The 22,073-nt window shown below is 36.4% G+C and overlaps 1 long non-coding RNA gene across 1 annotated transcript in view; it reads left to right on the top strand.

Moving 5' to 3' along the window:
* The window catches only part of LOC119543404, a 326,071-nt gene extending 321,377 nt beyond the window's left edge, over positions 1–4,694 (top strand). The window contains exon 3 of the long non-coding RNA XR_005218571.1: positions 4,602–4,694. This is a non-coding gene — a long non-coding RNA (uncharacterized LOC119543404). The remainder of the gene's footprint in view (positions 1–4,601) is intronic.
* Positions 4,695–22,073: the final 17,379 nt, after the last annotated feature.

The raw sequence follows: 22,073 nt of genomic DNA, 5'->3' as shown, positions 1-22,073 counted from the left end.
TTTGGCAGTTCATGAGAAAGCTAAGTATAGAACCACCATATGAACCGGCAATCTCACTACTAGGTATATACCCCAACGAAGTAAAAGTGGGGACTCAAAACAGATACTTGCACACCAATGTTCATAGAAGCATTATTCCCAATTTTCAGAATATGGAAGCAACTCATTTGTCCATCAACTGCTGAATAGATAAATAAAATGTGGTATAGGCATACAATGGAATATTATTCATCTGTAAAAAGGAACAAAGTCCTGATACATGCGACAACATGGATGAACCTGGAAGACATTGTGCTGAATGAAACAAGCCAGACACAAAAGGACAAATATTGTGTCATCTCACTGATTTAAAATAATTAGCATAGACAAACTCTTAGAGTCAAAATTTAGAATTTAGTTTTCCAAGGGATGTGATCGGCATAGGGAATGGGAAGCTAAGGCTCCATTTGAATGTACGGTTGTCACATTTGGAATGATGGAGAAGTTTTGGGAATGGATGGTGGTGATAGTAGTAATATTGTGAATACAATTAACAAGCACTAAAATACATATCTGAATATGATTAAAAGAAGAAGAGTTAAACCATGCACTTAAATTTATAGTACAATTACGAAAATGTCTTATCATCAGTTGTAACAAATGTTCTACACTAATGCAAGTTGTTGGTGTTAGGGTGGTATATGGGAATCCTCTATGTTAGGCATGATTGTTCTGTGAACTCTTCTAATACAGAAAAAAATCCATTGTTTATAAATTTCCATAAATACACACACATAGTGATATAATACATGTGTGTGTGTCTTTAGTGTGTTCTTTTTTATTTTCTTTTCTATTTTTATTTAATGGGAGTTATGTAAAAGCTCCTCCTCCCTTATTCTAATATTGTCATTCTCCTCACAACTCTAACTCACAGAAACCACCTTACAATTTGTTATATAGATAGTTACATTTATTTTTCCATACTTATATATTATATTAAACAAATATATGTCTACATCTATGGAAGTTACACACGCATATAAGATATTTAGATCTTTGATTAGTTTACACAAACGAAATAATAGTATTTATGCTTCTTGCATCTTGCTCTTCTTTAACAATAGTTTTTTGAAATCCTTTCAAGTTAAGAGGTATGATACTAATTTTTTCTTTTTAGTGAACATAGAATATTCTAATATATGAATTTACCATACTTTATTTAATCATATCCTCATTTACAGTTCCATTCAATCTGGGTTTTAAAATTTCTAGTAAGTATGAAGAATGCTGTCATAATTATTATATTTGTACATACTAGCATTTTTTTATTCTATAGGATGATGTCCAAGGGACAAATTCCTAGTACAAACATGTATCACTTAGAGTAGGTGAGGTGGTGGTAACGTAGGCTTTGCCACCTTCAGCAACTCCCTGGGTCACCATCCTAATCAGATGGAATGAGAAAAGAGCATAGAGAAGTGTATTTCATGTGTGGGAGTTTTATATGTGCCTGGCCTGCAATGTGCACTTATCAAACCTGCTTACATTCACTGGCTGGTACACAGTCAAATGAGGCTGGTAAATAAAATCTAGCTACTTGCCCAGGAAGAAGGAAACATTAATTTTGGAGAAAAGTAGGTATCCTCTATCAGTGAGTGAGTGAGTGTGTGTGTGTGTGTGTGTGTGTGTATTTTTTAGTAGACAATGCTAGTTTGCTTTCCAAAAACTCTGTAATTCCACATTTCTTCATGGGCTGGATATAAGTGTGTAGGTCTTTTTAATTTTTGGCACTGCAAGAATTGTAAAGTGACATTTCATTTTTTTTCTTTAATTTTCATTTGTTTTTCTGATGAGCACATTTGACCGTTCTTTCAAATGTTTGCTGATCACTTGGATTTGCTTCTCTGAATATCTACTTCATGTATTTTGTTCAGTTTTTAATTGAATTTTTTGTTTTCTTCCTATCAATTTGTAAGAGCTTTTGTTATATTATAGTTAGTAAACTCTGAGTTGCAAATGTCTTTTCCAAATCTATTTTTCTCTTACTTTGTAGTATCTTTTCCCCCAAACATATTCCATTTTAAAGTAATAAAATAACTATCTTTTTTCTCTTATGTTTTCTTGTTTACCATTCCAGATGAAAAATTCTCCTACTCAGATTGTGCATAGTCTTGCATTTTTCTATGTAATTTTATGGTACTTTTAAAAGTGTAAATCTTTAATCCACATGATATTTTTACAGGAAGTAATAAAAATGTGTATATGAGTAGAGAAGTAAATTTAGAATAGTAAAATTGAATTAATTCAAACAAATTTTTGGCAGAAAACTGACCTGTATGGAGTAAGATAGGGTCCAATATTATTTTCTTCCATAGGCTAATTTTCTAGTTTTCCCAAAAATATTTCAACCAATAGTTAAAATTTCCTTATTGTTCTTTTCCCATTGTTCTTCTCTTGGAATATGTGAAAACAGGTTGATAAATTCACCATAAAAGCTTCCTGAGATTTTGTGAGGAGACAAACATCACTACAGATTGTAAAGAAGAGATGTCTCTTCCAGGCTTATCCAGGAACTGATCAAATTCTATGAAATTCATCACTTGCTCTCATAGGAAAAAATATAACTATAAAAAAGTACCTACAGACTTCGCATCCATCACTTACAGTCTCCTTTTATCGTGGTGTTAACTCTTACACATGGACATATTTTTCCCTTTCATTCTCTCGTCTGTATGTTCAGGAAGTAATTGTGACCCATTGATTCTTTCCTTTCTTTGTCAAAGAACAATGTCAAGGTTAGAAACCACTTCCAGTCACATGACTTTGGTGCTATACTTTACTTTCACTTTATTCTTTCAAAAACCCTTTGCTTGGGCTTAGTAGGGCAAGTTGAATGACTAAGATCTAAAATGTCATAAAGAAATGCTCTTGTTAAAAAAATTCGCATTTACATAATCAGAAAAATTCAGAACACAAGGGGAGGATAGCACATTTTAAAATATCAGAGTAAACCAGGGTATTCTTTCCCCAATCAGCTCTAAGCAACTTCTGTTAGATTGTATGCTAACAGAGCCCTCACACACAGAATGTCACTGACATGAAGAAATTCTAAGAAAAATTTTTAAATGAAGTTTGATTTTCCTGGCAGACATTGCTAAAGCTATCCCAGTTCAGATGTTCTGAGCACAGCCCTGAATTTCAGCACTTCTCTAGTTTCAATCTCTTCCACAGGCATATCTTTATTTAATCATTTCAGTTTGAAAGGCATATTTGTTGTCCATTTTAAGCACATTTCTTTCATTATCACTCTGTCACCCAAAAATAGTATTTTCTTGAGGGCTCATTTTTATTTAGCAAAAATGACCATAATGCCCTTTAAAAGTTGTGAAACCTCTTTTTGACTATTTTCAAATACCTAGAATCACAGTGCAATGATTTTCAGAATGTTTTAATTTGTATTCATATAATAGGATAAAATATGTTAGGAGAAGAAATAAAATCATGGGTATGATAGGGCAGTGATTTCTTAATTATAAAATTTGGAACCATTCAGAGAAACTATTTGGCAGGAATCTCTTATCAAAATCATTTTCTAGTCTAATGATTAATTACTGCCCAACTGAGAGATGCACCATGATTTATCCGGTTTCTCATTCTTTGTGTTGGTGTTTACGTTCGGAGAGTGGCCTGACTCAGTAACTTCTCTGATAGCTGTTAAATATCTATCATTGCATCCATATGGAATAAAAATGTGTTCTCTTTCAACTATATAGTATAAGATATATTTGGGTTCTGGAGAATTCTGAGAGACAGGAAAGTTAAGGTCCCTCTTTCATGAAGAAAGAATGTGAGAACAAACATTGGAGGTTGGTGAGGTGTTTCTTCAACACCATGAAGCCCACCAATGGACCACACACTGAACCTCAATTTCCTCCTTGTATTAGTATCTATAGTTGTGTAATACTATTCCTGCAAATTTAGCACTTAAAAATGCATACATTTATTATCTCAGTTTCTTTGGATAGGAGTCTGAGCAAGTTTAGCCAGGTCCCCTGCTTCAGGGTCTGACCGCGCTGCACGGAGTTGGCTGAACCTGTGGTCTCACGGGTGGCTTGACTAGGAAATGACCCATTTCCAAACTCTTGTGGTTGTTGACAGAACTCATTTCTTTAGAGCCTTGAGGGCCTCAGTTGCTTGCCAGCTGTTGGCTGAAGGCTGCCCTGAGTGTCTTGCCACTTCACCCCATTCATGGGATGCTCACAACATGGCAGCTTGCTTCTCTAAAGCCAGCAAGAGAGAGAATCTCCTCACAAGACTGGCTTGCAACCTTATGCCAACACCATCATTACACATTAAACTTTTGCAGTATTCTGTTGACTAGAAGCAAGTCACAGACACCACCACACTTAAGAGGCAAAGATCACACAAGGACAAAAGCACCAGGGAGAGGGTTATGGGTACCACCTTTGAGCATGTTTGCCACACTCATCTAAAGAAAACAGCATTAAATACTTACACTAATTCTCTGACAGAACTGTTGTAAAGGTAAACATGAGATTGCATGTGGTAAGAAATTTTGAAAGAGTTGTTTGGTTTCAGAACATCTACCCAATGTTTTGCAGATCTGTAAGTTGCTTCATCTGAGAAAGCTGCTGGGGTTTTTGCTGCCACAAGTACAAACAAAGGCTGTCTGGGGAGAGCCAAGGGTGTGAGGGATCACAAGAGATCAAGGATCCTGCTCTTTTGACATCTGAGAAGGGAGCCATAAGATCTGAAGGCACACACGTTTATAAAGTCTTCTGGATACAAGGTAAGTCAGGTTGAAGCCTTCTGATTACTTCTGCCTAAACTTAATCTTAACACCTCTTGAAGTTTTAAACTTGAATTGTGGCACTTTTAAATTTGTTTCTTGAAACATTTGGTTTATACTTCTCAACCTCATGGTCTCTTTAATTGCTGATCATATTTTATATTTTCTATACTATTTGTGTTGTTTTCTTCTGGCTCTCACCTTTTAAATGTTTAAAAATGTATCACCTTTTTCAAGAAAACTCAGGTGAGAAAAGTTATGCCTTCTTGGTGCCCCTCTATAATCTGAACATACTTCTACAATGACCCAGACACTGAAATTGAGTTTCTAATGCTTGCTCTCTCCTTTTCCAATTGTGTATTCTTTTAGGTAAGAGATGGTGGCTTCTTTTTTATTTTCAGTGAATGGAGCTTAGGAGGTTAAATAAATGTTTATAGCATGAATACATGAATGGATAAATGAATTCTACCTTTAATCATTCATTTGTAATCTCTCTTGTGTTAACCTCTTCTATTTTACACCTCTTTCCTGAGCACACCTCTCATAATAAGTTACCATTTATAGTTAGCTTGCTATCTACCAGAACAGTTCCAAGTATTTTACATATCTATCTTATTTAACACTCCAACATGTGATGAAGTGGGTGTCATAATGGGCCCCATTTCCAGATGAGGAATCTGAGGTACAGAGATGAAGTAACTTGTCCAAATGACAAAGCAAGGTAGTAGCAGAAAAAACATTCAAACCGAGATAGCCCAATCCCAGAGCCTGTATTTCTGCTACGTTGCTTCTGACACCAATCCTCCATTCTTGTATTTGATCCATTAAAAATGTTTTTCTTCTCTTTTAATCTTTTAAAGTTTTAATACAGTACCCCATTTTTGTTGTGTTTTCAGTCTATTTTATCACTTTATTTCATCTTTCATAGCTTTATTCCCAGTATTTTATTATGAACATTTTCAATATGCAAAAAAGTTAAATATCTGTGTAAGCTCCACCTAGATTCTACCTTTAACATTTTACTATACTTGATTTTTCACATCTATCCATCTATAGTCCCTCGATCTGTCTTATTTTACTTTGTTTCTTTTTATATTTCAAAATAAGCTGTTTTCATATAATTTTTCCTTTTTTGTTCATTTTTCTACAACTTTACTTTTTTATTACCTTATTACATGGAACATAGTAAATGCCAATAAATGAAAGTTACTATTATTGTTGTTAAACATTTGGTCTTTTAAACCACTGCTGTTTTCTCACAGCATGTACTATTAATCCTAAGAGATATTATGTGTTTAAATTTTAGTGATTTCTAATCTGCACCTTCCTTGGACATATACACATATCAAGACATCTAAACAGATCACAGTAAAAGAAATGAGAAAAGGAAGGAGTTGGTGAGGTTCCTTGTAGGAAAGTACTCTCAATTGAACTTCATAGATTTCATTTTTGAAAGCAACTCTATGGTCTTGAACATCCTGATAAAAGTTATCTGAGCAGAAAAAGCAGAAGGTCCAGTTTCAGGCTTTATTTTGTACAGGCCTTCTCCATTAGCTTTCCTCTGACCTCTTCGTTATCAATATAACTCCCTTCCTTCCAGACATAATTTAAGAAGGCTCTTCATGATAATAGGTTGTAAATAGATTTACGTTAACTTTTCATGGAAAGCAAGTAAAGGTTGACAAGGGCTGGAAATATTCCCAGCAAGGTATTTAGAGTCAAGCAAGCTGCACTTTTGTCTTTGCTGAGAATTATTTTGCTGCCACAAGGCTCTTGTAAAAGGATATCTTAAATTGAATGCATCAATTAACATTAGCCTCAACCGTGCTTTCCCCCAGAAAATACAAACTTGGACACAATAGGTGAGTTACCTATTCAAAAGTCATTGCTCATGAAGAAATGATGTCATACACATGCTGGGTGACTTAGGTGAAAGTCTTAAACATTACTCAATTTTTAAATGTGTTTTTAAATTAAAATAATAACTATTCTGAATTTGTCACTGGAATATCAGTAAAAACTAATGCTTTAACAATTTTTAACCATGTAAAAGATCATCTAAATCTGTGGTCTATATTCAGTTTAATAGTTTTTATAAAACTGATGCATTACTTCATATTATTTTCACTTTTTTTTTAAGGAAGGGATTTGTGCTTGTGTTCTATGTTTCCAAAATGAACAGATCTATTATTTGCAAGAAAAATGATCTGTTTATTTCATGGATAAGATGATGATACACCTTAAATAATTTTTAAAATCACATTAATGTAGTAATTCAATGATTCTTTTCCCCTGAACCTACATTGATCAAGGCAGTTGGGCAACCAAATAGATTACCATTGGAGGTGAGAATGAGGAGCATGTAATTCTGATTGAGGTGATCTTAGAGGCCCTCAAGAAGGTGATTCATACAAATTTTTGAAACTGGGAAAGAACTGCAAGAGCATCACTTTACAGATGAAAGGACAATTCTGGGAAAGGCTGACATGAATACCCTCAAGTCATATGTAGGTACAGCTGGTAGTAAAGCTGAGAATTTGATTCTAGTATGTGGATACTGTACTCTTTCCATTTCATTAGGTTGCTTTTATTGTTAAGGATTGCTTAAGTAGAAGTGAGGTGTGTTGCTTGAGTTATAACTCAAGAATTGGGTTGGGGTGGGGGGTTGAGCATCATAAATGATGGCCACTAATTCCTTTGCTAGCTGCTCTAAACATGTTACTTTCAAAACAAAAGAAATTTCTGAGGCACCGTGAATAGAGGCTTGAACTAGGGATCAATTGCCTTAAATTAGGGGTGGAACAATATGGAGTAGAAGCAACAGGGATGTAAATTTGTACATTTCCTAGAAATAAATTTGGCCTGAAAAAAATTTCAAGTATTTGACTCATTAATCTTACTAAAGAAAAAGAAAAAAATTAGGACCAACAAAGCTTTATATACATAAATGCTCATAACGTAAATATTTCTAAAGCAAAAACTGAAAGTTATCTAAATGTCTAATTATAGTAAGATTTTATAAATAAAGAAAAATAATACATTTATTATATTCTCAATTTTGTAAAATATTCATGTGTAGAGGTAAAAGTCTTCAAAGGAGCACTGAATGTTAACAGTCATTATTTTATAATTTCCCCCATATTTTATATTTTCCCTTTCTAAATACATTACTTTTTAAAAAAAACAAAAACCATTTTTTATTGTGAAATATAGCATATATACAGAAAAGTGATAAACTTCAAAATACAGTTTAACAGGTAGTTATAGAGCAAATTTCAAAGTGTAAGTATGTGTTACAGTTCCACAATTTCAGGTATTTCCTTCTGGCTGTTCTAATACACTAGAAGCTAAAAAGAAATATCTATATAATGAGTCAGTAGTCATAATCAATTGTTAAATCCTATCTTCTCAGTTACAACTCCTTCCTCTCATTTGATCATTCTCTCAGTCTTCAAGGATATCTGGCGAATGACCTTTCTAACTTCTTCATGCTCAAAACGGATGTCGATATTATGGGGTAGGAGAATGCAACTGGTTGATGTTCTGAGAGAGACTGGTGCGTCTAAGTTTCAGGGCTTATCTGGCATAGGAACGATCTGGAGGTTTTAAGTTTCTGGAAAATAAACTTAATAAGTAAAACTTTTATACAGTTTTTAGATAGAGCCCTGGGTTTTCTTTAGGGTTTTCAGGAATACTGTTGGTTGGGGCTTGACATTCCGTGGCAATTTGTAATATCTGGCTGAAGCTTGCGTAAGAGTAACCTCCAGAATAACCTCTTCACTCTATTTGAAATCTCTTTGCCACTAAAACCTTATTCTGTTACGTTCCTTTCTCCCTTTTGGTCAAGAAGGCATTGTCAATCACATGATGCCAGGGCCAGGCTCATCCCTGGGAGTCGTGTCACACGTTGCCAGGGCAACTTACATCCCTAAGTCATGAGGGACAAAGTCTTTTATTCTGCACTTAGAAGTGGGATGATAATAAACTAGAGGGATCCAGGAAGGCCTGTTCCTTATCAGCACCTCCGCACAGACTGCAGCCAGAAGTACAGAGCTTGAAGTCTCTGCTACTTGTCTGAAACTGGCACAAAGGCTAGTCCCAACGAAGAAATAGTCATGCTAAGGAAACATAAGCAGAGGCCCCTTTCCCAAGAACAAAGCCAGAGGAGGAGATAGGGATGTAAAGAAGCCAGGGAGGGAAGAAAGGCTGAGGCATAAAAGCAACCTGAAAAAAAGAGAACTCCAAGTAAGTCAGAAAAGCAAGGCCATGGATCTTTAGGCCTCATGTAATAATTCTGTCTGCCCTATCCTGTTTTAGAGACAGTAAAGCCTTCCCCTAGATTTCCCTTTAGTAGGCACCCAGGCATTTCAAATTATTCCCTCTAAGTCCACACAGCCACTCTCAGAAGTTAGGTTTTTTGACATTTTGAGTATTTCTCCAAATGGTTTCCCTCTGGTGAATGTGTTTGCTTTAAGTTAATTTTCTTCTTTTGAAAAAATTGTATTATTAAATAGTTTTGCAACTTTGTTCATTATATCTTAGACATCTTTTTGTTCTGTACATACAGATCTAGCTCATTGTTTTACAAACTGTAGTTACTTAGTATTTGATGGACATTTGGGTGGTTTCCAACTTTTGGTATTATAAACAATGCACAGAAAATATTTCCCCCAGATCTCCATTGGCTGATTCCCTCTCTTCATTCAGGTTCCTGTTCAAATGCCACCACCTCAGAGAAGCCTTCCTTGATCACACTATTTAAATAGCACTTCCCTCCAACCCTCCACCCCTTCCTAAACCTTTGCCCTGATTTTTTCATATATATATATATATATATGTATATATATTATTGAGATTGTTCACATACCATACAACTATCCAAAGATCCAAAGTGTACAATCAATTGCCCATGGTACGATCATACAGCTGTGCATCCAACACCACAATTAATTTTTTTTCAATTTTTAGAACATTTTCATTACTCCAGAAAAGAAATAAAGACAAAAAGAAGGAAACTCAAATTCTCCCATACCCCTAATCACTCCCACTCCATTATTGACTCATAGTTTTGGTATAGTACATTTGTTACTATTGATGAAAGAATGTTAAAAATACTACTAACTGCAGTATATAGTTTACAATAGGTATATGTTTTTTTCCTATATGCGTATTATTAACTTCTAATTATATGTCATACATTTGTTCTAGTTCATGAGAAAGATTTCTAATATTTGTTAAGTTAATCATGGACATTGTCCACCACAAGATTCACTGTTTTATACGTTCCCACCTTTTAACCTCCAGCTTTCCTTCAGGTGACATACGTGACTCTGAGCTTACCCTTTCCACCACCTTCACACACCTTTCAGCACTTCACACACCTTTCAGTTATTCTCACAACATGCTACCATCACCTCTGTCCATTTCCAAATGTTTAAGTTCAGCCTAGTTCAACATTCTGCTCATAATAAGCAACCACTCCCCATTCTTTAGCCTCGTTCTATATCCTGGTAACTTATATTTCATGTCTATGAGTTTATTTATTGTAATTCATATCAGTGAGACCTTGCAATATTTGTCTTTATGTGTCTGTCTTATTTCACTCAGTATAGTTCCCTCAAGGTTTCTTCATCAACCCATTTTTTAAGACGGTTTTGTTCATACACCATACATTCCATCCTAAGTAGATAATCATTGGTTCCCTGTATAGTCATGTATTTTATGTATTCAGCATTGTGCTGGTTTGGATGTATTATGTCCCCCAAAACACCATTATCTTTGATGCAGTCTTGTGTGATCAGGGAACATATTGGTGTTGATTGGGTTGGAGACTTTTGATTGGATGTTACCATGGAGATATGAACACTCAAATCACTCAACTGTGGGTTAGATCTTTCATTGGATAATTTCCACGGACATGTGGCCCCGCCCATTCAGCATGGTCCTTGATTAGTTTACTGGAGCACTATATAAGCTCAGACAGAAGGAGCAAGCTTGACAAAGTCAAGAGGGACACTTTGAAGAATGCACAGAAGCTGAGAGAGAAGCTGCAACTTACAGAGACATTTTGGAGATGGCCTTTGAAAGCAGACTTTTGCTCCAGAGAAGCTAAGAGAGGAAAAGGCCCCAAGAGCAACTAAGAGTGACATTTTTGAGGAACTGCAGCCTAGAGAGGAACGTCCTGGGAGAAAGCCACTTTGAAACCAGAACTCTGGAGCAGATGCCAGCCATGTACCCTCCCAGCTAACAGAGGTTTTCTGGACACCATTCATCCAGTGCAGGTACCTGAGTGTTGATGACTTACCTTGGACACTTTATGGCCTTAAGACTGTAACTTTGTAACCAAATAAACCCCCATTATAAAAGCCAATCCATTTCTGGTGTTTTGCATTCCAGCAGCATTAGCATAGAACAAGCATCATCGCCACTGTCTGTGTAAGAACATCTCCGTTTCTTCCACAAAGAAGGAGGAAGAGTCAAAGAAGGCAGAGAGGCAAAAGAAAAAGAAAAAAGAAAGACAGAGAAAAAAACATGACAGCTAGAAAGCAACAGAAGGAAAGATAACATTAAACTAAAGTGGAATAAAGAGTCAGACAACATCACAAATGTCAGGAGTGCCATACCCTTCCCCTATGTCCCCCCCCCACAATATGTATTTAGCTTTGGTATATTGCCTTTGTTATATTAAAGGAAGCATAATACCATGTTTCTGTTAATTATAGTCTCTAGTTTGCAATCCCACCCTATTTTTAACACCTTGCAATGCTGACATTCATTTGTTCTACCTCATGTAAAAACATATTTGTACCTTTTATTACAATCATTGAGCACCCTAGGTGTCCCTGAATTATACAGTCCCTGTCTTTGTCTTTTGTCTTTTGTTCTGGTGTCCCACATGGTCCTAACCTTCCTCTTTCAACCATACTCACAGTCATCTTTGTTCAGTGTACTTACATTGCTGTGTTACTATCTCCCCAAATTGTTTTCCAAACCTCTCACTCCTGTCTTTTCCTTTCTGTGTGCAGTGTTTCCTTTAGGGTTTCCTGTAGAGCAGATATCTTGTTCACAAACTCTGTCATTGTCTGTTTGTCAGAGAATATTTTAAGCTCTCCCTCATATTTAAAGGACAGTTTTGCTGGATATAGGATTCTTGGTTGGTGGTTTTTCTTTCAGTGTCTTAAATATATCACCCCACTTCCTTCTTGCCTCTGTAGTTTCTATTGAGAAATCCATACATAGTCTTATCAACCTTCCTCTGTATGTGGATCACTTTTCTCTTGCTGCTTTCAGGATTTTCTCTTTATCTTTGACATTTGATAATCTGATTTTTAAGTGTCTTGGCATAGGCCTATTCACATCTATTCTGTTTGGGGTATGCTGTGCTTCTTGGATCTGTAATTTTATGTCTTTCATAGGAGATGGGAAATTTTCATTGATTATTTCCTCTATTATTTCTTCTGCCCCTTTTCCCTCTCTTCTCCTTCTGGGACACCAATGACACATACATTCCTGATTTTCATTTTGTCCTTAAGTTCCTGAAGATGTTGCTCATATTTTTCCATTCTTTTCTCTATCTGTTCTTTTGTGTGTAGGCTTTCACGTGCCTTGTTCTCCAGTTCCTGAGTGTTTTCTTCTGCCTCTTGATATCTGTTGTTGTATCTTTCCATTGTGTCTTTCATCTCTTATGTTGTGCCTTTCATTTCCACAGATTCTCCCAGTTGGTTTTTCGAACTTTCAATTTCAATCTTATGTACACCCAGTGTTCTCATTATACGCTTCATCTCTTTTGCCATATCTTCCTTAAACTTTTTTAATTGATTTAGTATTAGTTGTTTCAATTCCTGTATCTCAGTTGAAGTGTAAGTTAGTTCCTTTGACTGGGCCATAACTTTGTTTTTCTTAGTGTAGGTTGTAGTTTTCTGTTGTCTAGCCATGGTTTCCTTGGTTACCCCAGTCAGGTTTTCCCAGATCAAAATGGACTCAGGTCACGGAGGAAGAAGCATTCAGTATCCAGTTTCCCTGAGGGTTTGTCTTAGAAAGTTGGTACACTCTGTGAGGCCTCAAGTCACTATGCTTTCCTGCCCAGCAGGTGGCACTTATCAGCCTGTAACTCCAGACTGGTGTAAGGAGGTGTGGCCTGTCGCTGTTTTCCCCCAGGCTCTGGGGACTGGTTCTAAATGTAAGGTGGGTAGTAGAGCTAGGCCCCACCTCTCTCCTTTTAGGGAAGATAGATCCTCTAGGGAAAGGTCATTAGCATTTGAATGGTCTCTGCCTGTGCTATCTCTACCTTGTTTGGGTCAGCATACTGGGAACTGAAAATGGCTGAGGCTTTCTCTACTGAGCCAAAACAGGGACAGAAAGCCCCCTTCAGGGCCAGTCTGTGGCCACCCTCCAGCTCTCCAAGGTCAGTCATCACCCAAAGCCTTTGTCTGCTTGTTGGGAATTTGTAGCTCATATTAGGCAGTCCACATTTGTTAATTAAAACCCGAGCTGAAGCTCAACTAAGTTGTACTCACCTGCTTGGAGAGAGCTGCTCTCTAGCACCACAAGGCTTTGCAGCTCGGACCGTGGGGGTAGGGGGGTCCCGGCTTGGATCCTCAGTTTTTACTTACAGATTTTATGCTGTGATCTCGGGCATTGCTCCCAATTCAGGTTGGTGTATGATGAGTGGACGGTCATGTTTGTCCCCCTGCAGTTATTCTGGATTATTTACTAGTTGTTCCTAGTTGTTATTAGTTGTTCCAGGGGGACAAACCAGCTTCCACTCCTCTCTAAGCTACCATCTTAGAGCCTCCTAAATACATTACTTTTAAAACCAGAGAGAAGTATACTTTATTTAAAAAAAAAAAAAAGTTGCTCTCCCATACAGTTCCTTAAAAGGTATTATAATAATAATTATAAATCCTTAAAAGGATTAATAGTTATAAAATCATGACATCTTAAATTAATATTCCTTTATTTTCCAAATCTCTATTTTTGGTTACTTCCATTCTCATATAATAGAAGTAGAATGGTATCTTACCAGGTAAAACCATGCTACTCTAAATCAAGACTAGCCCAACTGTGCTGTCCTTTTGGAAATTTGCTGAGCTATGACAAATTATTAAAAAAAAAAAAAAAAACTTTTTAAGTTGCCCAAAATTTATTGACTCAAATGAAGGCAGTTTCTACTTGGCTAACTCTTGAAGAGGACATTCATTTACATTTTGCAAACCTCCAACACTTGTTATTCCTAACATTATTAGTGTTTATAATCTGAAAACTAGAAAACATTCCTATATTAAAATATAGCCACAGTTGCTGCTTTTTCTTGTTTTTGTGTCACTAGCTGCTTGGAGACAAAACTAAAACTGCAGGAAAATTTTAAAACATGGCTTCAAAGAATGGCTTCTCTGTCTTATTGATAAACTGATGTATTATTATTTTACCAGTTTGAATTCAGTCTTTAAAATGCAATAGTTCTTCTGGAAAAACTAGGAGACACATTAAGAATAATGCATTTTGTCCGTCATCCACCTTCATCTGTCATTTAAATACTGATTTTTTTTCTGGGAAAAAAAAAGAAAGAAAAGTTTACCATTCTTTTCAACATGCTGTCAAGGATGTCTTTATTGTCATCCTGGGAGTTGTCTATACAATTTCCTCCTCCCTGATGGGAAAATATGTTGACCTTCTTTTTTCAGCCTGAAAAAAACAGGTTATGATGGCACTACCCACCTCCTACATATTACTTCGTTTTCTATTAAGAAAGAGACAAAAGAACATTTGAGAATCAAAATCACTTCTACTTCACTTCCTCAGTGTTCCTTTCAGGTGGAATTTGGAATCTAAGGCTGACATAAATGAGTGTCTAAAATTTGCACACTTCCTCTCAGAATCAACCCCATTCATAAGTTGTTCTGCTCACTGACGGAGAGAACAGAGAAAGCAAGGACAAACAAACTGAAACATTAGAGATAGAATGTGTTCCGCACAGAGACATTTTTGTGTCACCTTTTTTGTGTTTTTTCTTTTAGTAAAATGTATTTATTTTTATGAACACTCTAAAGGTATGTCTTCTGAGAGTTTTTTTTTTTTTTTTCTAAAAATGTTTAAAATTGTGTCTTATTTATTCAATTGAGTTTTTCAGAAAATTAAGAATCACTGCACCAAAATTTAGGAGGAAAGATGAAAGAATATGTACCATATATTTATTTCAGATTAGGTTTATGAATTTAATAAGACTGAGATGGATGTAGTTTCCCCCACTCTGGGGGCAAGTTTCCTAATTGTCCGTGAGTGTCACCCTTCAAAATGTAGTAATGATCACACTGATATTAAAAATTCCTTAGTCATTTTGAGTTAACCTTTAAGCAATTGCTCTTATAGATAAGAATAGAAGATTTGTAGGTGTGAAATTATGCACAAGAACAATTAGTGAAGCTCCTATGTCCAAGATCCTTCCATCCATTATTTTACTCTTTTATTTGGTTGACAAAACTTACTGTGTAGTGCCATGCACATCCTATGTACTGAGGATATATAACCAAAAATAATACAATCCAGTTTAATGAGCAAGACAGGATTTGCAAGGTAATAAATGCAATAATATGTTTAAATAATGTTTTTAAAGTGTACTGTAGGTTGCAGGAAGACAAAAAAAGAAGATTAATAAATTCTACTAGAAAGAAGGAAAGTCAGAAATCATTTCATATAGAAGACATTTAAACAGAGAACCATGGCATAGATAAATACACTAAAATTATATAAATTCCTTTTATCTTGAATTCTCAGAAAAAGTCTTCTGAGCTGGGCATTACCATTACATATTAGAGTGGGGCTGAGAGAGATCAATTAACTTGTCTGAAGTTGCTTAGGGGTGAGAAGTTGTACCAGGTTTTGAATCCAAGCCTCTTATCACCCAACTCCATGCTCTTTTTCCTACACAAGACTGCTCATACACACCTCCTTGTCTGTGTCTGCTATAAAGATTTCTCTCTGCTCCTCTGCTTACTTCCTTTCAAGACCATTGTCATTAAAGACATTTCCTTTTTTGGACATTCATTGCAATTAAATTCAATGAACTCTGTAGTTGTAGAGCTGGATCAGATATTTGAAGTCATCTAATTGGATACCTTCATTTGGGTGAGAGGGAGTGGGAGAGAGCACTGCCCCAGAGGAGTTAAATTGACTAGAACAAGGTCACAAAGCTGGTTAGCTGTAGAGTAGCTCAAGCACCATCTAATCCGGGCATTGTCTCTGAGGCCTAAACTGTCCCTTCTCTGGGTGGCCATAAAGTCAATGAGTTTTTTAGGGAAGGACCAAGCTTTCTTCTTTTTGTTTTTTTCTTAAAAAATATTTTAAGTCTGTGGGGATGGGAAGCCTAGAGAGCATAAAATGAAAAGCAACAACAAAGGATGTTACTCAACTTCTTCAGCATGAAGAAAATGCAAAGGAATTTGAGTATGATAATGTAAAAGGAGAAATCATGAAAACAAGGCATCCAAGCTGGAGCCTGGAATTGTGGAGAAGGTCAAATGGCATTTTTAAGAAGTTTAATACTTGCTGTTTAATTTAGTTGTGTAGCTGCAAGTTGAATCCTCTCTGTCTTCTTACAGGCTCAGGAAAACCTATCACATATTTTTCAATGCCTTTTAGTAGGGAATTGAAGGAAAATAAATCACATTCCATTTCTGCATTTACTTGGAATAGGAAAAAAAAGAATAGCTGTGAGACATGAGCTGGGAATCAGATAAAGGTCCTGGGGAGATACGAATTTGAAGTCATCATGATGATAACTGAAGCCTCTGCAAATGCACAGAAGTCTTGTGCAAGGTCCATGGATTAAAATTAGCATGGGTGGTCGTCCTCTATTATAATAATTGGCAAATTTGCCTGCCCCTCCCACGGCCTCCCCACTGTGCTACTAAGCTCTTTGAAGACAGATTTTTTTACTTTTCTTTTCTCTATCCCCAGTACCTAACACTACATAAGCACCAAAAAACAAACGTGTAGAGTTAGTTTTGTGTCTCTAATTTACATCATCTTTATAGGGAAAACACATGGATTTTCCTTGATCAAAGCGAAGATGAACTTAGTCTGTGGATGCCTAATGCAGCAATGGAATTAACACCCAAGACACCCAGCCCCGCATGAGGGGATGTGGCTAGAGCAGGGGCCACTACTCAGCTGTGTTAATTGCAAGAGCACCAGCAACAGCAGCCTAGAACACAGGGCAAGTCATCGGTGGTGGAGAAGAGCCAAAGGAATTCAAAAACTCTTGGTGTAAATAAGCTATGATTAGATTGGGATTAAGAAATCAAACAATGTGATTTAGAGAAAGAAATGTAGGCAAGAACACATTTACTATGGCTAGGCACTGCTTATTTTTTCCAAGCTTACAGTTTAGTAGGACTGCAGAAAATTCATTCATACTGTCATTGGGATTCTTGTCAATTCCTTTCCCCCCAAAGTAGTGAGTTAGAGAATCTCTTCTGAAGTGGTACTAATCATTAATGAACAATATCCTATCTGCTCAACATCAGGGTGATTGGGGAGCCTCCACCCTTGATAGTGTCAAACCATCACAGCTACACAGAGAATATCCACAATTGGATATAGCCTAGCCACCTGGTCTTAAACACACATTTATATACTCCATGGATATTTGTTTGGAACAGATGAAAAAGAAGAGCTTCAGAGCATTATTTAGAAATGAAAAGTGAGTATGCCCTCGCAATGAAATAATATTCTGAAATGTTTTTAGAAGATTACATGAGTGTGAATTCAGTCCTCTTGTTGCCAAGATCTAATTCAAGAAGACAGCTGGAGGACCCCAAAGTCCTGTCTTCACTCTATACTACCTACTGTTTTGGAAAGAAGAGGTACAGAGGAAGAAAGAGAAAGTTCACAAAGATATTATTATTTAACAGGAAAACCCAAAAAGAAAACTTGATGAAGCAGCAAAAGCTATATTAGCAAAAGAAAATAAGTAAAAGCAAAGGAGGAATTAATAAATTCACAGAAACCACAGGCAGAAGAGAAGGTAGAGGAAGTCTGAGAATAGAAGGAAGGAGATGACAGAAATGCCAATGGTTGCTGGAGCCATTTTGTTTTCCTGAAACTTGATTTGGGGACAGAAGAATTCCCCATGGCTCAGTTCATGATCTTAAGTTCTGAAGAGCTGAGACAGAGGCAGGAAAAGAGAGAGTGGAGCTATGGTAGAGGGGGCTAGGAAATCACATGTGTGGAAAGAGTGGGGCTTCAGTGGGATCCACCGTGACTGAAGTTCTGTCTCTCTGCAGCCAGAGGCTTTTCCAGAAAGAAGGGGATGTCCTGCCCAACCAGTTCACAGGTGTGCCAGAGGCAGCCGTTGGGAAAGCAAGTACCCAGAACTCAGTGGAAATGGGGGCATGGTAGATTATTTTGCCTGTATGTAGCCACAGATGGGGGCACAGGAAAAATGAGCAAAGGGGAAATGAAGAAATGGAAATAAAAGATACTCTAAAAATAAAGAAAAATAAGGGAAAAAAGGATTAATGGTAAATATATTGACTACTGACCAAAGTACAAACCCCTTTGGGTAGGCTTATTGCCATATGGTAATTTTTCAAGTGTTACTATGGCTTTGGGGAACGAGGAGTCCTTGATTTTGTTCTTATTTTTCTTACTTCCTCTTTTGCCTGTGTTAAAAGATTTGGCCTTGTACTTTTGGTGGTGACTCAAATCTCTCTGAAAGTAGCAATAGTGTAAATATTTCAATTACAGTGGGCATGGTCATTGACAATTTGTTCAAAAAATAAATCTTTGAGAAGATTTTTCCTCTTTTTTTTTGCAAATTCACTATTAAGTATATGGAATAAGCAATTGCATTTGGAACTTATTTAAAAATATTTAATGAAATAAAACTTGTGAAATGAATGATTTCTTAAGAAGACCTATGTGAGAACACAAATGATTCTTTGTTGCTAATGCTATTATTATTATTCAATACTATTTTCATTGATTCTAGAATGTACTTTTTCACATTTTTAGTATCTTTAAAATCAGATTGCACCTTATAGTGGATGTGATAAGAAAACATTATGTCTAATTTATTTGGCAGTGTTTTTATTTCTTAATGATGCATGATACTTAGTGGATGGGGGATTGTCTTAGATTTGATAAAGGCATATGTGTTGCCACTTCTTCTCAAGTGCTCCTTTTAGCCAAGTCTTTACTTGCAAGTTACAGATTTTGACATGTCAGTAAAGAAGGGGAGCACTCACTTAGTAAGTCAGAACTTTTTCCTTGGACAGCACATGTTCCATAATCTTCATACGTATCTGCCACAGTTCTACACTTGCTGTTGTTCCTTTGTTCTCCAGCCTCTTAACTGGTCTCTCTTCTTTTGTTAAGCCATACAGTTCTGCTGCTTAAAAACAATTAAACTGCCATGCCCTGAATTGAAAACAAGGACTCAAACAGACCCTTGTACATCAATGTCCATAGCAGCATTATCACAATAGCCAAAAGGTGAGAACAGCCCAAATAGCCGCCAACAGATGAAAGGAATGTTATTCGACCATAAAAAGGATTGAGGTACTAATCCATGCCACAACATGGAAGAACCTTGAAACCATTTAGCTAAGTGAAATGTCAGACACAAAAGGACAGATATTGTATAATTTCACTTACATGAGATATCTAGTAAAAGCAAATTCACAGAGATTAGAGGGGAGAAGGGGGCAGGAGGTTGAACAAGGGGTTAAATGGTTACACAGTTTTCCTTGGGTGGTGAAATGTTTTGGAAATGAATGGTGGTGATGGTAGCACAACATTGTGAATGTAATTAATGCCACTGAAGTGGCATATTTAAAGTGGTTATAATGACAAATTTTATATATATATATATATATTTATTTATTTATTTCAACTATAAACATAGAAAAACACAGACACACACACACAATTATGCCCTAGTGCTGGAACAGTTGGATAAAATGGGGTGTGACAGCTAATAGGTACGGGGTTGCTTTTTCAGGAGATGAAAATGTTCTAACACTGATGATTGCATAACTCTGTGAATATACTAAAAATATTAAGTTGTATACTTTAAATGGGTAAATCATATTTCAATAAGGCTGTTACATTTTTTAAAAGCAATTATTCTGATTTAGTGTGCTAGGCTTCTCTACAAACACCATGAAATGGGTTGGATTTTAACAGTGGGGATTTATTAGCTTACAAGCTTACAGTTTTGAGGACGTGAAAATGTCCAAATCAAAGCATCATCAAGACAGTGCTTTCTTCCTGAGGATCAGCTGCCGGCATCCTGGCTTCCTCTGCCACATGGCAAGGCACATGGCAGCCCCTGTTGGTCTCTCCTTCTCTTCTGAGTTTCATCGCTTTCAGATTCTTGCTTTTTTTACTTTCTCTCTCTGCATTCATCCCATTTATAAAGGCTTCCAGGAAGAAGATGAAGATCCATCTTGAATGAGGTGTGTCACACCTTAGTTTAAATAGTCTCACCAAAAGATCTTACTTATAATGGGTCCACATCCACAGGAATGGATTAACTTAAAGAACATACTTTTCTGGGGTACATACAGCTTTCAGACCACCACATATTCCCTAATATTTGCTGGACAAAGTCTAAACTTTTTATGCTGAACTTCAGAGAGAGGTTAACTAGAGTATTGGTTAAGAACTCAGGGCTGGTGTAAAACCAAACTGGATTTACAAGTTTTAAGACCTTGGGCAAATTACTTATCCTGTGCCATGTGAGGATTCTATTAGATAATGCATGTGACTGGCTTAGCATAATTCCTGGAATCTAGAAGTGGCTCAAGAAATGTTAGCAATAATAATAACAACAATAAATGAAATGCTACAAATGATATAGTTTTAAAAGTGACAATTCAAGGATCTTCCCAGTGAGGTTCTGACTTTTCACCCCAGCCTCCTTGCTTGACAGTTTCCTCTACACTCTAGGCTCCAGGAGTCCACTTCTCTGAAAATGCCACACACACTTTCAGGACACCATGAATTTGTTCACATTGTTTCCTCTTCAGGATACACTATGTCCTCATTGTCTATCTGGCAAACTTGAGCATACCCTTTAGAGCGCAACTTAAATTTCACTTCTGGGAAATACTCCCTTGATATTTTTAGCCATAACTAATAATCCCCATCCCTTTGCTCCCATAGTACTTTTTTTACATGTATACATTGATCCTTAGCAAATATTCAGTAATCACAACTCAAATGCATTCTGTGGAGGTGCCGTTACCTAAATATGGCAGCAGCCACGTATGATAACTAAGAGGGGTGGATATTGTTGCCAACTGCAGAATGTAGGCCCAGCCTAAAGGCATGCTAATTTGGTTTAAAAACAAAACAATGTGTTGGCCAAAGAAAGCATGTGGGAGGGATTCAGACTGTAGGCTGCCATTTCACATCGCCTACTTTCTTGATTCCCTGTTCCTGCTAGACTAAGAAATTATGAGAGTAAGACTTTGTCTTTTATCTTCAATGCTTTATCCAGTGACTATTCACTGATTCAATGATTATTAATGAATAAATGATTAAATTAATAGGTCCTTCTCCTTTATCAAAATGAAAACAGCAATTGTGGAATTCACTTCTAATTGAACTAGGCCAAAACAAGATGAGGTGGTGGTTGAAGATTAGACAAACTCTGAGAAGGGACAGATGCCTCCAAAGCAAATCACTAACACTATGTTCATCCTACCCTCAAATATGTTACACTGTAGTGAAAGACTCAGATTTAAAAATAGTCAATGTGAAAATTATCATCATAAATAGCAACTTAATTTGGAAAACTAGAGTAGTTTTCTAAGGGTATTAACTGGAGTTCTCCAAAGAACCTGGTGGGGGCCTGGGGAGAGGGGTGAGCCAGGAAGGCAGAGTTCTGTTTCTTTCCTTCTATAACCAGAGAAATTCTGATTTTGTCTGTTTGTTTATGCTTCAAGGTAGACTTGGGGAGTTCCATTGGAAAGTAAAGGAGAGGAAACATAAGCTCTTTGATGGAAGGGAAGAATTATCAATGGAAACCCCTCAGGGAAGAGTCCTGTGTTTAACTAGGGCATCTTATTGTCCTATTCAGATAAATCATCATGGTTTCAATTCAAAGAGGAATTCTTTGATTACAATTTATTGTTTACAATAATCTTTAGGAAATTGTTGCAGTATGTGGTAAATGGTTAACAAGTTAATCTATTTCCAAATTGTTCCCAAGAGCTAAAGGAATAACTTAGAATCTGGATGGATCTCAGTGCTTTTGAAACAAAAAGTGTTAGCCTAC

This window comes from Choloepus didactylus, chromosome 8 (assembly GCF_015220235.1).
Source record: "Choloepus didactylus isolate mChoDid1 chromosome 8, mChoDid1.pri, whole genome shotgun sequence".
Classification (NCBI taxonomy): domain Eukaryota; kingdom Metazoa; phylum Chordata; class Mammalia; order Pilosa; family Megalonychidae; genus Choloepus; species Choloepus didactylus.
The sequence above is the reverse complement of the archived record's forward strand: the minus strand, read 5'-3'. Positions and strand labels throughout refer to the sequence as shown.